Source organism: Protopterus annectens, chromosome 8.part0 (assembly GCF_019279795.1).
Source record: "Protopterus annectens isolate FY-2018-M chromosome 8.part0, PAN1.0, whole genome shotgun sequence".
In the NCBI taxonomy this organism is placed as follows: Eukaryota; Metazoa; Chordata; order Ceratodontiformes; family Protopteridae; genus Protopterus; species Protopterus annectens.
In genome coordinates, this window is record NC_056741.1 from 1,079,104,339 (window position 1) to 1,079,122,799 (window position 18,461).

Genomic DNA, 18,461 nt, shown 5'->3' on the forward strand with positions numbered 1-18,461 from the left:
ATACCTCAGTACTGTTTGTGTATGTAGGACATTGTTGTTAGTGTGATAATATGTGGGGACATCAGTCTTCTCAATGGAGATGTTGATGCATCTGCAGGAATTCAGCTTGAAGCCATGTTTCTGGCAGCAGTCATTTGTTTTGGTGAGACTCTCTTGTAGGACTTCCACATCATTTTGGGTATTGATGAATGTTCCCAGCTTGCAGTCATCTGCCAAGTTGTTCAGCCATAGGCCACTGTTTTTGGCCTGCACCTCAGGGAAGTATCCCATATACCAGTGGCCCCCAGAACAATTCCTTTGGTATGCCACTCATTACGGGCATACTTCTTGGGTTGGCTACCCCTATTATGATCATGTGGGTTCTATCAATGAACCAGTTTGCTACCCATCTGATATGGATTGCTGCCTAGTTGACAGAGTTCATGTACTATGGCCAAGTGGGGAATAGAGTGTAAGGCTTTGGCCAAGTCAAGGTGTCCAGAGTGCACCATCTTTCCCTCATCCATGCCTTTGTTGGCTGTCTCAGGGAAGTCATCCAGAGTTCATTGAAATACCTCCCCTTGAGAAAGGCAGACTGTGTGGGATCATGTATTTGGAGTCTGCCAATGTCCCTGTTAATTAGGTCCATGATAATGCATTGCATGGCCTTGCAGATCAGGCTAGTTAGGCTGACAGGTCTTTAATTTTCCAGATCAGTGAACACTCCACCTTGGTGTACAGGGATGACAGTAGCTGTCCACCACTAGGCCGTGACAAAGACGGTACATAGGTTTTGGGTGTGTAGGGTGTGTAATGATGCTGCCAGTTCATGCCTGGGATCATGTGGTTTGCAGATATATATATATATATATACATATATATATATATGCTGGTATTGTACTTTTGTGTACATTTAGACATTGGTTCGTGTTCCTCCAGTGGGGTAGTGGGCTGTTCAGCTGTTTATGCCATCCCTCTGGTGGTTGTGCTCAGCTTGGGAGACATTATCATTTTAACATGGCTAGAGAGGGGTCAGTAGGGTTACCATACGTCTGGGTTTCCCTGGACATGTCCTCTTTTTGGGCTCCTGTCTGGGTGTTTTTTGAAAATTCTGCATTTTGTCTGGTTTTCTCAAAAACCCTAACAAATCGCAGAATTTTCAAAAAACAGAAGTCCCTATTTCCTCTTTCATCCGCTTTGTTTTTTTTTTTTTGATTTGCCCGTATACACCGGTATATCAGTCAATCAAAAAATTGCAAAACGGAGCTCTGTTCAATGCGGAACTGCTTGATGTTCCATATTGAACAAAAGAGGGTCTGCTGTGTGAGTTTTTAATTGGCTCGTATACAGGTATATGAGCCAATCAAAAAAATCGAAAAACGGAGCTCTGTTCAATGCGGAACTGCTTGATGTTCCCCATTGAACAGAAAAGGGTCTGCTAGGGTAGATGATGGCTTTAGTGTTTTTTATGTGTCTGTTGCAGTATTTAAAGCAGGTGTCTTGGGTACTGACTGAGATATGGAAAGGATTTCTGGTAAAGTAATGTTGGGGAAATTAGGATAAGGGCAGCTGCAGGGCTTGGTTTGAGACACGTGAGTAAGGTGGTACAGAGGCAAAGCTGTTGGCTTGCATTTTTTTTTTTTGTAGTTGAGAAATCGAAGAACAAAACACTTGTTCTCTTTATGAAACTAGACTAGTTTTAATTGTCTTATTTAAATGAGTTTTGATGGGCAGAAATATACAAAATGTGCATCAATGTTTCTGCACATCTACATATACACACTTCCTGGGATTCATGAAGCTTGGCGCAAGGACGGCGTTAGCCTGGCACCGACCATGCAGCGTAGAGATGGCGCAGCAGCACCACATGCATATTAATGAAGGCACACTGCCGCAATGTCCACGTGCATAGGAAATGTGCATGAGTGCAGGGGGCGTGTCTAAGCACTGCACAGAGGCGTGAACATGTCGGCTGCAGACGCGCAACCTAAAATGCTGACTAGTACAGCCTGCCTCTAATAATAATCACTCCTGTCAGTGTCCGTGGATACTGAAATGTATGCAAAGCATACAAGACAATGTTGTCAACACCAAAATAAAATGTAAACAGAAAGGCACGTAGCTGAATATTGAGTCCACGTCCCTCGAACAAATGACATTTAAAACCCTGTGCCCGTATTCCATTGTAGTGTTGATTGTTATACCAAGTGAAAGCAAAATGCAGCATGTTAGCATGCCGCTGCCATTTGCTAAGCCTAGCCCAATGGTTAGGGTTACCACCTGTTCCACTTTGTGAGGGACAGTCCCTCTCTGGGCAGTTGTGACCTTACCAAAACCATTATAAATGTTAAATGTCCTGCGATTGTAGGACATAATTATGTCCCATATTTTATGTAATAGTTTCATAAAATAGTTAATTCTGTATCTAAACTACCTAAATTTACAAGAAACAGAATAAGCAACTAAACTGCTTAAAGAATAAGCTGTCATGTAGGCATAAAAGTAAAGTACTCTCCTTTGTACTGACCGTGGGCATGTGTCGGCCCGTAAAATCTGATGTATGTCCCGAAGATGTCCCACTTTGGCCATCTGAAAAGGTGGCAACCCTACCAATGGTCAGAACATTTGCTCAATATCTGCCCATTCGTGGTCTAGGTCATCCCTGTCTGGACAGCCAAAAGATGAATGGGTATTACCCGGGTCTGCCTACCATGTCATGAAAGATAGTTATTTGCATGTACCTATGTGCGTGAAGTACAGCATGTGGAAGATCAAATATGCCAAGGTTGTCCTCACAACCATATTGGCACCAGAAATATGTAGAGTACACAATGTGTTCTGTTGTCTGTGCCATAGGCCATCAACCAGAGAAGGGATGGATGGTGTGTGTGGAATATGGGGTGGGTGGTGACGGGTAATGTAATAATTCGCCAAGGGGAGACTGGGTCGGATGCACAATAGGTGAACTGGAGGTGTACGAGGGAGCAGTGGGTGATCAGAAAGGAAACCAAAGAACAAACATTCACATCTGCAATACAACCTGACAGGCCATACTGCAGAACACAATCCCACAAACATATGAACATTAAAATGTGCGATACACATGTACAGAAATGTGACTGGCTCACGCCCACATAATGGTCTGGCCTGAACCGAGCCATCCAACCCCAACACACCTGGATACATAATTGAATACCCATCATCCCCTCCACAGCACACCACCACCCCCTTGATGAACGTCCACCAAAACAACCCATACACGGGCTGCTAACTTGGAGCAGCCATATCTGCACATAGTGACCCCTACTCAAATCTAGTAGGCAGTTGCACCCTAGGCAGTCTCAGGCTTGCAAACTAGGTATCCCATTCATGCATAACATTACCACATTTTTGAATAGCCAGCTGAATGGGGTCCATCGTTTACAATTTTTGGACATCCCTCATGGGATAAGTGTCTGTTCTCAAGATTAGACTTTGTGGCATAACACGATGTCCACCCCCATTGACATCTGGGCACTAGGGCTACCACCTGTCCCACTTTGCGAGGGACAGTCCCTCCTTGGCCAGTTGTATCTTGCATAAAAATTGGAAAAATGGCAAATGTCCTGAGAAATTAGGACAAGCATATTTCCTATATTTAATGTAATAGTTGCATAAAACAGTTATTCTGTTTCTGAAACACCTAAATGTTATAAGAAACAGAAGAAGCAACTAAAGTGCTACAATAATAAGTATTTATGTAGGCAAAACATTGAAGTTCTGTCCTATGTACTGGCTGTGGGTATGTTTTGCCTTGCAAACTCTGACGTTTGTACAAAATGTGTCCCACTGTGGGCATTTGAAAAGGTGGCAACCCTACCGGGCACAAGTCTGATTAGCAGTACCTGACCACAACCCTGCTCAGCCTCCACCCGGTCCTGCAGATTAAACACCTGACCATGATGCACGTCTACCCATGTGCATTATCAGGAATAAATACCTTTCACATGTTCCCATGAAGCTTCCCCATAGCCATCTTCCAAATAGTACATGTCCACAAATTGTATACCCCGTCCATGTTCCTCATCGTAATGATGCACACAACCCCTGTATACAAATGGTACAGGTACCTCCTGTATGCGGTCGTTCATATACATGGCCATGTCTAACTCCAGATATGTAGTCATATATCTATAAATGTACATACTTACATTCGCATAGCTACACATTACAAATTCATGCATATAAGTACTTGTCAAGTATGTGTCCAATTCATAAATATGTATACTTGCAAATGTATACATATGCCTCTCAGAAAGATATGAATAGTAACATGTACTATACATATGTACACCAACCGACTGTCACATATGTTGCCAGTACCATGGAATGCCTGTAGTAACATCATATATCCTAATTACCATCCATACAGAATGTATCACTGATAGTTTAGAAATAGAATTAGTGACTATGCTGTTCCTGTTCTCGGGTCCAAGTCATACAAAGGCAGCTAATTTTAAATGATGCCCACAAAATGGCAGTCAAGAATTGGGTGATTATGGCACCTCAAAGCAGACGTACGCAAGTATGCACAACAATAACTAGCAGTCAATCAACTATATGGGAAATGTAAAAATGCATACAGGTGTATATGTATGTGAAAGTACAGATAGATAGATAGAGCCATGAAGAATGAACATGTGAACATGGACACAATAAAGCACTCCTAACAAGTGTGAAGGGAAACAGCAACATGGGTCGAGGTAGGGAAGATGTCTGTAGTAGGGAATAATACTGAACACCTACCTCGACCCATGTTAAAACTGTTCCTAGATTGATTATTTTGTCTTCGACATCCTTGTTTACGACCTTATACGTTCGACTATCCGACTGTCGCCCAAGTGCCGTTCGCATTTTCAATAGTAAACCATATATATATATATATATATATATATATATACATACATACACACATATATATATATATATATATATGGTTACAGACATGCATATACGTATATATATATATATATATATATATATATATATATATATATATATATATATATATATATATATATGAAGAAAACACCCAAACGCCAAGGAACCGAATGAAAATAAGTCACTCAAAGATGGTAATTATCAAGCATACCATGCAAATCCACAAACAGAAGGATATCCACGATACTCCAAGCCAAACAACAAGAGAAATATCACAGTTCCAATAAAAAGCTGGCAGTTCAGCCCCGAAGACATAGAAATCTTGTAAAAATCTTGTAAAAACTTCTTTATTTAATGAAAAGTTAGCGCTTTCGCAGAGAGAAACTCCGCTTCATCAGACAGAAATAAAAATGAGGAACAAATGCTTTATATAGTAAATCAAAGTAGGCGTTACCTAGAATACAATTAGTTGCATAGCAACTGATTGAAATGTGAAAGCACTACTTCATACCTTGAATCACAAAGTTCAAAGAAACTCACATACACTATTTCCTCCATACTTTTAAAACATCTCGGATAAAAACAACAATCATGGTATTAATGATTCACACTAGCCCAATGATGCATCACAAAAAATGAAAATATATCACTATTGAGCTAATACTGTCTTAATTAATAGCCTAAAATCCATTGAACATTATTCAAAATGCATTCATCATATCCTAAAAATGACCAGATAATGGTCATTGATACATTTAAATTAAGATATACGTGTAACAAAAGTAAATACTAATTTTAATGAATTGCCATACTATAGTACTGTATAAAATAGGTATGAATATCATGTATTAAAACAAATAATCACACATATGCAACGCTACAACGCCCCCAAGGCATATCCACCCAGCATCACAGCGCATGGGACACAAGTCCGCAACACAGCACACACATACACCGCAGACTGCACACCAATTTAAACCATAGATGTAGTTAGTTTACTAACATTTAAACGTTAGCTGGTCCCCCAGCATTCATCTTAGTTTCAACATGAGTCCTTAAGCAAGTCCAAATCAATATACGATTGCAATCAGCATCTCGCTGCCGATACATAACCCCAACAGCAAGTCTCGACATATTCATGACATCCATTGACCCCCACCATCAGCGCCCGGTCACAAGCATTGAAGTCACAAGTGTACCCCAATGCAAACAATATGAATGGTGCCAAAACACCACCTACCCATATCTGCAACTATCCAGCAAGGAACATATTCAAAACCAGCACGCAATTCACAACAGACGCACATGCCACGACGCGAACCCGCCCCCCACACACCACGATACCAAACAAACACGCCAACGAAGCGCTGCAGCGCTGCACATGTGCGAAAAGCGACAACTGATACTAAACATATAGAAGCCAGTGTGCACTAAAAACAACTATAGCATAAATGACCCTATCATGTGATCCCATTATCTCCTATCCCTAGCAAAAAAGCAAAAAAGCAAAAACCAAAAAACAGAAAAGCAAAAGAGCTAATGCCCTGAAACCAATAACTGAGAGCATAAAAGCAATCAAACCATACACATAAAAAGAATTAGGAACGAAGTCATACTAACGAAAATAATGTTACCATAAAAGTACAAAAAGCAGGTATATACATGAATACAAATGTAAATAAATGTTTACAAACAAGAAAAACTATACTTTGAATGATTTTATATATATAATCTGACAGGGAACATGTCCTCAAGACCCCAAGTTGGTGTATGAGGATCAAGAAATGAGAAGAACTAACGTAGCCTCCTGCCCTTGAGATATGGCTTTAAGGAAACTGTCTCATTCAAACCCTTGCCTCTGTGGGCTGCCAACCTTAATATCCACTCAAGTTCAGCTTGTTCAGTCAAATTGACTATATTTCCAAGACGTATAGATGGATTCTGCACGTGTAGAACCTGAAATAAAAAAAGTGTGAGAGTTTCCCTCCTTCAAGGTATGCTTGGCTAATGCACTATATTCATGGCCTTTTACATAACAATAGTAGTGATCCCTAATATGCTCTCTAAGCGTCCTATTAGTTTTGCCTATGTAAAAGGAAAAACAATGGACACAATGGGCAACGTATACCACATTTTTAGTAAGGCAGTTAGAGTTAGACCTAAGCTCCCAGAGTCTTCCTGTATCTGGATGTTTAAAATAATGTGATTCATCTATATATTCACACTGGATACAATGACCACATTTCTTAGTACATTCAAATCCAGACCTGTTCCTATCAAGAATATTGCTGTTCCTATTGTGACATATAATTTGTTTCAAGCACTTCATATTGCTGAAAGTAAAACTAGGGTACATGCCTACTATGTCCTTATTGTGAGCATCTGCTGTTAAAATATTCCAATGCTTTGATATAGCTTGTTTAATGAAGTGCACATTGCTGCAGTAAGGCACAACCAACGCTACCTTATTGTATCTAGTATTATCTTCACCAGCAATTAAGGTGTTTTCAGAGAAATACGGTTGGGCTCTAGTAGTTCTCAAATTGCCCATTTCAGAATACACATTACTGATTTCATGTCGTTTATACCCTCGGGTCAATAGACCCTTTTCCAAAGAATCTAATTCTTTCTTGAATTGCTCATCATTACTGGAAAGCCTCAACATCCTCATGGCCTGTCCCTTTATAATATTTTTAAACACATGCTGGTTATGCATACTATCTCTATGCAGATATGCTGGTCTATAGCATGGTTTGCGATATACTCTTGTATCCACTCCACTGCTTGTTTTAAAAATAGTTACATCTAAGTAATCTATACTAGTATATGAATGAATCATAGTAAACCTTAAAAATGTGCTCAAATTATTGAGTCCATTGAAAAATTCTGTTAAATCATATAGGGATCCCTGCCACAGGAAAAACAAATCATCTACGAATCTCCTAAAAAATACAATATGTGGATTACCTATGATATGCCTCTTCTCAAAGGCTGCCATGACCAAATTAGCATAGCTGTTGGCACAGCTAGTGCCCATGGCCACCCCCTTCTTTTGTTTATAGCAAATCTCACGGTACAGAAAGATGTTATTTACTAAAACTAATTCAATGAGAAGACATAAAGAGTCTATTTTGCCCTGTTCCAAGTTAGTGTTGTTCCCCAGATAAGATTTAACATGACTGATCCCTTCCTCATTGGGAATACAAGTAAATAAAGATACCACATCCATGGTGACAAAGATAATATTCTTGACTGCAGCTACTGCCTTAGTACTAGCATAAAGATCTTTAAGGAAATGTTCTGTATCTTTCAATACATATATGTTTGTATTCAAATATTTTTTCAATTCAAAATCTAGATATATGGAGATGGATTCAATAAGCCACCCAGATCCAGAGACAATGGGTCTAAATTCAGGCTTGTAAAGATTTTTGTGAACTTTAGGTAACCCATTAATGGTAGGTACTAAAGTGTATGGAACCAAAAAATACTGAAAGAGATCATCATTAATGAGATTCATGCATTTACATTCATATAAAGTATTATTAATATTTTGTTGCATTAAGTCCACTTTGTTGATTTGTGTGACTTCATAATCATCATTATTCAACAATTGTAACATTTTGAAATCATAGTAGTCACTGTCCAGGACCACCACCGGGCCCCCTTTGTCTGCTGGATGTATGACTATAGCTGTGTTGTCCTTTAATCCATTCAGAGCTGTGACTTCCATAGCTGTTAAATTTCTATAACTATTAGTACTGCTCATATTTGGTTCTTGATATAACGTAGTTTCAACTGCATGTATAAATATTTCCAAATTTGCATTAAGATGAGGTGTGAAACTACTCTTGTTCTTAAACAAAGTTGGGCCAGAGCTAGTTTCTGTGCCAAACATAAGTTTCAAAGCTACATTACAAGCAAACACTTTAAGAGCTATTAATGCCTGGCTCATATCCATGTTTGTAGTAGGAATAAATGATACCCCTCTGTTAAGAACATTAGTCTCATATTGAGTAAGAACATGTCTCAAAATATTTAAAACTAAAGATCTTGATTCCAACAGTTTTGTAGTGTCCGCTGTTGCTGCACAATGGATATGTCCTTCCTTTTCGCTCCTTTGTAGTTGTCCATATCTAGGGATCTCTTTCTGTTTATACGAATTGGAAGGGGAAACTCCGAAAAATTCTGATTTTCCATTTTATCCAGTTGTATTTTCCTTCTAACAGCTCCTGAAAGACTGCCAGTGGCCTCAGAAGTGCCACCGTTGTCATGTGCCAAGATACGTGTGTTTCCTAATGTTGTTTCATTAGGGGTAGTGTATACAGAAGGTGTAGCTCCCGGTGATGTGACATCAGTGGGGGCTGACATGTTCTCCATGTTCAAATCCCCACTCTGTTGGGTGACAATTGGAGCTTGTCTTATCACACTATTTTCAGATATTGCTGGTGCTGGACCTTTCTGATTAGGCATCATGCCAACAGGTTCATATTGAGTAGTATTAAATCTAAGAGATCTGGAGCCAGCTTTCTCGATGTGGGTATGAGTTGTGGTGCTGGGTCTATTGTTCTCATTCATATGTCTAGGCCATACAAATACATTATTCTTGGCAAAATCATTAAGATCTCTATTCAATTTTTTGCACTTGTTGTTTAGCAAACTGTGTTCATAACGTGAGACCCTGTCTAACAATTCCTGCATATAAAGTTCAGAGGAGTCTATACCACACTGCTCCACCAGGTTGTCTTGTAATTTGACTATACCATCTCTTAGTTCCTTCTCCATGGGATGAAAGAACTCTATTAACAATTTAATGTATTCCTTACTTGTATTTAAGTTGATTTGTTGCCATTTCTTCAAAAGCAAAGGATATGTATTACCATACGTGGGCATTGTAAGAATACGTAAACCTCTTGGTATTACCCCACTGTTTAAACATGCTTCCATGTGATACCATTGTGCTTGTAGCCTTTTAAATCGATACAAGTCATTTTCAATGTCTCTCTTAATACCTTGAACCACTTGCTCATTAACAAGTCTATTTTCAGACAGGTCATCAGTCATGGTCCCTTGCACACCCACAAGGGGATTATTGCTATCCTCCAAAAAGTTCACCAACCTTGTGCTGGAACGCACAGGCAACATATCATGTGTTTCTATAACACTACCAGCTCCTTCCATGGCACCCAAAAATGAGTATAAACGGACACTATCCCAACGTAAGAGAAATGAAGAAAACACCCAAACACCAAGGAACTGAATGAAAATAAGTCACTCAAAGATGGTAATTATCAAGCATACCATGTAATTCCACAAACAGAAGGATATCACATGATAGGGTCATTTATGCTATAGTTGTTTTTAGTGCACACTGGCTTCTATATGTTTAGTATCAGTTGTCGCTTTTCGCACATGTGCAGCGCTGCAGCGCTTCGTTGGCGTGTTTGTTTGGTATCGTGGTGTGTGGGGGGCGGGTTCGCGTCGTGGCATGTGCGTCTGTTGTGAATTGCGTGCTGGTTTTGAATATGTTCCTTGCTGGATAGTTGCAGATATGGGTAGGTGGTGTTTTGGCACCATTCATATTGTTTGCATTGGGGTACACTTGTGACTTCAATGCTTGTGACTGGGCGCTGATTGTGGGGGTCAATGGACGGCATGAATATGTCGAGACTTGCTGTTGGGGTTATGTATTGGCAGCGAGATGCTGATTGCAATCGTATATTGATTTGGACTTGCTTAAGGACTCATGTTGAAACTAAGATGAATGCTGGGGGACCAGCTAACGTTTAAATGTTAGTAAACTAACTACATCTATGGTTTAAATTGGTGTGCAGTCTGCGGTGTATGTGTGTGCTGTGTTGCGGACTTGTGTCCCATGTGCTGTGATGCTGGGTGGATTTGCCTTGGGGGCGTTGTAGTGTTGCATATGTGTGATTATTTGTTTTAATACATGATATTCGTACCTATTTTATACAGTACTATGGTATGGCAATTCATTAAAATTAGTATTCACTTTTGTTACACGTATATCTTAATTTAAATGTATTAATGACCATTATCTGGTCATTTTTAGGATACGATGAATGCATTTTGAATAATGTTCAATGGATTTTAGGCTATTAATTAAGACAGTATTAGCTCAATAGTGATATATTTTCATTTTTTGTGATGCATCATTGGGCTAGTGTGAATCATTAATACCATGATTGTTGTTTTTATCCGAGATGTTTTAAAAGTATGGAGGAAATAGTGTATGTGAGTTTCTTTGAACTTTGTGATTCAAGGTATGAAGTAGTGCTTTCACATTTCAATCAGTTGCTATGCAACTAATTGTATTCTAGGTAACGCCTACTTTGATTTACTATATAAAGCATTTGTTCCTCATTTTTATTTCTGTCTGATGAAGCGGAGTTTCTCTCTGCGAAAACGCTTACTTTTCATTAAATAAAGAAGTTTTTACAAGATTTTTACAAGATTTCTATGTCTTCGGGGCTGAACTGCCAGCTTTTTATTGGAACTGTGATATTTCTCTTGTTGTTTGGCTTAGAGTATCATGGATATCCTTCTGTTTGTGGATTTACATGGTATGCTTGATAATTAACATCTTTGAGTGACTTACTTTCATTCAGTTCCTTGGCATTTGGGTGTTTTTCTTCATTTCTCTTACGTTGGGATAGTGTCCGTTTATATATTTTATATATATATATATATATATATATATATATATATATATATATATATATATATATATATATATAGATATATATATATATATACACATACACATATATGTACATATATAAATGCATAAATACATATATATATCTATATATGTGTGTGTGTGTGTGTGTGTGTGTGTGTGTGTGTGTGTGTGTGTGTGTGTGAGTGTGTGTTTGTGTGTGAGTAGATATATAGAGATATACAGCTATGATAGGAAAAAGAACATAGGAATGACATATGTCCACAGGCTATGGCACTGGAAGTGAGGAGCCCAGGCAAGACACATGACAGACGCAGCATGCCCTTCCACCCCCCCTACAGGCGGACACGGGAACTATACACGCAATCAATGTAAAGTGTCCACTGCTCCCCAGACCAAAGGCAGGATACAACCGGGGGGGACACAGTGCACCCGTGGATTCTAATCATGGAACACATACTGGGGCGTCCCTTGTGGAACACTCCAAAAATTGGTAAAACAATACATATGTGATAGATCAGCCATTTTGTCTGGGGTGTATGCAGACTCGGAATACAAGGGTGGGTAACCCTGATGACCCATGGGCTGAGACAATTGTATGAAATGGGTCCCTTGAAGTGGAGAGTGGGCAGCATGTAGTGGTGAGTCCAGAACCAACCAAGTCCCAAAGTAAGGATGGGTGCTGTCGAGGAGAGAAGGGTGGGGGAACTATGGGTATCTACTTATGGGTCTAGGTGTGCAGGTGTTGGATGATGTTGGCCAATATGGACAGTCCTAGGGATGCAAGCAAATGTATTAATTGGGCAGAGGTGTCACCACACCCACTGCGAGACCCACTAAAGCAAAGTGTAATCTATATAGCAAGGAACCGAATAAGCAGATGTAGATGTATATATATGTAGAGCTATCTGTGTGCATATCCACCCATAGCGAGATAGCGATATGCTTCTCCCTCGCCGTAGTATGAATGTATACATACAGAGAATGAATACAGATACATACCCACATATAAATATATACATATGCAGACAACCATAGACCCATATGTTGTTAGATTTTCTATATATATATATATATATATATATATATATATATATATATATATATATAGACAGCAAGATATGAATATACATGTATGCATACATATGCAGATGTATCTGTATATATTAATGTGAAGTTCTTTCCTTTGTACTGGCTGTGGGTATGTTTTGCCCTGCAAAATCAGACGTTTCTACATAAAAGTCCAACCTTGGGCAATTCAAAAGGTGGCAACCCTATAATAGCATGACTCGGCCGATAGATGTGGGTCGCAAAACCCAATTACTTGTCTGTATTGAAGAGTCTCGGTTCCCATGTATCAGCCAGATGGGAGCAGATCGTAAGAGGAGCACACAAATAATATGAATAAATCAATGGACAGGCCAGCGATTCCGTACAGTCGAACGGCATGCCATTGCCTAATGGGCAGCCATTCCCGATACTCTAGGCATGTAATATGCATCACAAGGTAATATTGTGGTCCTTACTCCCACCCAGGGGTGTAAGTGTCAGATGCAAGCACCAATGTTGGTGCATTTGCAAGTGTGGGAGAGAGCGGGTGTAAGCCTGTTTGGCTACCAGTATGCAAGTATTGCACTCGTAAAGCAATGTAGAGGATAACCAAGTGTAAGAAGCTGTAACCAGAGGTTAGCATTGCTCAACCCCGTGCAAACCTATGCACACCCGCTCACAACTGCTTTAATGTGCCTTACTCCCTCCATATACAATGGCCTTGTTCTGCCCTGCGACCAAATAAATGTCCTCTGCAAGGCTCGGAACCAGGACCCTGCACACACAGCTAATGTGATTTACCAATTCGCCATGGCAGATATACAGACAACGGAGAGTACCACAAACATATCATACAGCGCAGTCATTCAACAGTATAGGAATGTATCCCATCATGTAGATGTATATGTGAGTGGTTATGTCCAGCATATAGGTACATAAATATATAGAGATATATCAGGAACATACCATGTGGCAACAAAGCATTACAAATTAATGAAAAGGGAAACACCAGTGATGCCTGTATTATGTAGTGGTGTTGTTCTATGTAATTTCAAGACTCCCCCAGACAGACATGTGTCATTCATACATGCAAACAGTTGTACATTGGCTGTATACATCACTCTGTACATGTAATGTACATTAACACAACAGTACCTGCCCAATCATTATGTGTGAACAGTACTCATGCAAGGTGCTGTGTGCAACATCCTCATCATGATAAAGGTAAATGGGGTAACCATAGAGGGACCAGTAGTCTTGTGTGTACAATGAGGTTGTCCTCATCAAGTGTATCTGGACCATTTAGGAGTGATGTGCATACTAGGATTGTGCACCTAAGGGACATGGGTGAGGATAACAGGAGTATGTTGTGATGCATATTACAAGGGTATATGTGTCCAGTGGGCACGTGTGTAAAATGGACAGCTATGTGTAGGGCAGATGTTGTCCTAGGAGCCGATTGGCTTTATGTTTCCGTAGGGTGAGGGTTGAATGTGGGGGAATGAGTGTAGGTATGGCTGTGGAGGATAGGTAGGGTAGGATCACAGACAAGTCAGCATACAGGGTTGGTATATGACACATGTGGGGTGATACACCTCAGACCAGGATAGGTGTCTGGCATTCACATGCCCATGGGAACAGTGGGTCGGAGGTCCCCAGCCATGGGCAGCCACCACTGCACCTAAACAGCTGCAAAGGAGGCAGTGCTGGGGGCTGTCCAGGAGGGGCAGCATCATCCTGTAAATGTGACACTCCACCCTTGAGCTTGCATATCTGGCTTCGGAACCCCTTAGTGAGCCCCCAACACAACACGTCCGGGACTGCACGACAGCAGACATGTACCTGTCTGGTCCTGCTCCCAGGGGGGACATGCCCCATCCTCAGTGGTGGTACCACCAGAAGGTGGTGCAGAGCCAACAGAGGTTGATGTCCAAGGCTGGGTCCCAGATGTGCTGGTGCCCGGTGCCATGGTCAGCTGAAATGGGACAGGAGGTTCTGCCAGGACCTCCCAACCCATTCAGCCTATGGTGTTGCAGTTTAAACACACATATGGCTTAGTGATAGACAACAGCATACAGGATTACCTACAGCAGTATGCATAGATATAACCATCAACCCAACACAACAGATGGTATACATTTGCAGACGCATATATACTGCATGCCATCTGTACAGTGTGTAGCAGATGTGTGACCACAGCTATGGACAGTTGCCCATTATTGGCTTGTCAATGGGAACCCCAAACAATTTCTGTCATAACACTGTTTCATGTGACATATGTCAAGTCAGGGATGCGATGGCAGTGACACATCCCTATCATCATGTACTGTCTGCAATCCTCACACTATGATCCTGCTGTGTTCAGTGTGTAACATAAGAAACAAATGGTTCCACACACTGACCAGTTCACAGATGGCCCTACAGATGGGGGTCTCTCATGAACAGAGTACTGTCATGTCTGTATTACAACATGCAGAATAGCCATTACCACACACAACATGTTAAACAGGCAGTAGTCTCAATGCAGCATAGCTACACTTACATTCTGTAGTCATGTGTGACACATCACCTTCCTGTCTTTAGGCTATTTCCCACTGTGTATGATGTTTGAGGTACATCCAGATATCATCTGTGATGCCTTTTCAGAATACCACATCCAGGTACCACTCACAGTGACTGTCATGGCCAAATACCAACATGTTTCTCCTAGATAGTGTATTGTGTTTATCATGTGAGTGGCTATGGGAACACCATCACAGCTGTTCCACATGCAATCAGCTAGAGGAGGACTGAAATAGGTGCAGAGGCCATCACTTGATCATATCCATCACTTACAGTACAAATGCTGCTGCTGAGCAGGTGTACACCTCCACATCCACCGGAGAGTGTGTGGGTGGGACAGGCAAAGTACACCAGAGAAGGGCTTGGAGTCCTAACCCTAAGCATCGTCTTCCACACGCCTAACAGTACAGGGGTGAAACCCCTGACTGACTAGTCATTACAATTACATGTGCATGATGTTACTACACGTGCCACAAAGCCAACATGTTGCTGTGCTGTAAGAACATATGTGTGTAGGTGGGAGACATCTGCAACAGAGATATTGTAGACATACATTAGGTGTGGCACACATGCCTGTCCATGTGAATGGATGCCATTGTCCCCACAGCCACACTCTTTAATGGACTCACAATTACACTCTTTGCCAGGGCCACAAATACACAACCTAACTACTTTATTTGCCACACTGCAGTAATGCACAGGACTACATGCACCACAGGGGATATCTGGAGGTAGTATGGGCTAGGGCATGTGAAAGTATTTGACATCTGTTGGTATGCCAACGAAGGTTATACTGGGAGTGACTGTGGTTGGGAGCATCATAACCCACATGCAGACACAAGGTGCCAGTACTGACATGCATGTATGCATTGCTGCATGGGTGTGTAGTGGTTGGCTGTACAAGATGGCTGTACAAGGCTGGGTGAGGGGTACTCCTTGGCATTGCATCAACTGAAAATGGTGTGCAGTGCAGGGGTGTAGTGTCTGCAATGTCCCACACAGATGGCTACTGCATGATCTGCCCTGACATCCTGGTTACCAATGTGTATGGCCATAGCTTTGCAATGCATGCCATGTCTGTGTTTGATAGTCCTTCACATGGACATTGCCTGGGATGTGCATGTCCCACAATACTGTACAGTGACATGTACAGGTGTACCTGGTTTGGCAGGCACATGTTGTGTACACAGACTGTTATCCCCTGATATGCCAATACTGTCCTGGTGTGGCGAAACCTGCTTATAGTGAGCAGGTCAACCCTGCACCTGCACTGATAGTATGATACAGGTATTCCCTTGTGTCAGTGGCATTGATCCATACAGGGCACATATGTATGGCATTGTATGGCCTCTGCGGATCACATTTGATGGTACCCCATATGTTGCAGGCATCCCGTGGAGAATATAGTGAAGGCATAATGTCCACAAATATGTACCTATTGTACCGCTGTACAGGGTGCCATGTCCTCTGCAGGCCACTGCATTCACACCATGCCTACTATTGGTCATCAATGTGCATGGTACTAGCAACATAGTGGGATTTCCTAGGCATCTGTGTTTGTGCATGGCACATGATGCAGGACATATACCGGGTACTAGTAGGGTTGCATACATTGTTCACCAGGCCTTTTGCCAGATGTAGGGGTATGGCTTGCCAACACACTCCCGTGGCTGACTGACAGCTGTACTCCTCGTGAGGTGGCCAATGTGTCATAAGACGGACACCATATAGGAAAACTACAAAATCCACTAACCAACATGTCCAATGGTAAGACACTCACAGCCACCTCTACACATGCTTTGACAGACAAATACACACTTGTCATGTCCTGTATATGAACCCCTACCTACTGTATCACACTTCAGCAATATGCTTTTAGGGCACGCGCTACAGTGAATACTGGGTCAGCATACCTACAGGTGTAGACCTAGGTGGGTGACAACAGCAGGATTGCCGAAGGTGGTCATGTGATTTGTACAGAGCGTGCATACTCTATAAAGCACTGTACTTGCCTCACGCAGGCAGACACACACACACACACACACACACACACACACACACACACACACACACACACACACACGCACACACCTGGCATGTCTGGGATTAGAACACAGACCTAATTACTTTAACACACTACAACATTACGCAGTTACAGAACACACTACCCAGATTACTGGGTTACAGTACTCCCAGAGGAGTATTTCTAGGTGGGTAACATCATCAGCCTTTCCAAAGGTAGGTACAGGAATTGTATGGAGTGTGAGCAGTCTAAAAGCATTATTCAGTCCTCAGGCAGATGGACACTCACACACACACACACACACACACACACACACACACTTGGCAAGTCTGGGAATAGAACATCTACCTAATTACATTATTATACTACAGCATTATGCAGTTACAGAATGAGCTACCGAGATAACTGGCATACAGCACTCCCAGAGGTGTATTTGTAGGTGGATGACATCATCAACCTTGCCAAAGGTGGGTATAGGAATTGTATAGAGTGTGAGCATTCTAAAAGCATTATTCAGTCCTCAGGCAGATGGGGACAAATACACACACACACACACTTGGTAAGTCTGGGATTAGAACACTGACCTAATTACTTTATTGTATTACAGCATTATGCAGTTACAGAACCCACTACCGAGATTGCTGGAATGCAGCAATCCCAGATGTGTATTTGTAGGTGGGTGACATCATTGGCCTTGCCAAAGGTGGGTATAGGAATTGCATGGAGTGTGAGTAGTCTAAAAGCATTATTCAGTCCTCAGGCAGATGGGGACAAACACACTTGGCAAGTCTGGGATTAGAACACCGAACTAACTATTTTATTACACTACAGCATTACACAATTACAGAATGTGCTACCAAGATTATTGGGACTCAGCACTCCCAGAGGTGTATTTGTAGGTGGGTGACATCATCAGCCTTGCCAAAGGTGGATATAGGAATTGTATGGAGTGTGAGCAGTCTAAAAGCACTACTCTTTCCTCAGGCAGACGGGAACAAACACACACACACACTTGGCAAGTCTAGGATTAGAACACCAACCTAGCTACTTTATTACACTACAGCATTGCACGGTTATAGAACACGCTATTGAGATTACTGGAACTCAGTACTCCCAGAGGTGTATTTGTTAGTGGGTGACATCATCATCCTTGCCAAAGGTGGGTATAGGAATTGTATGCAGTGTGAGCAGTCTAAAAGCATTATTCAGTCCTCAGGCAGACAGGGA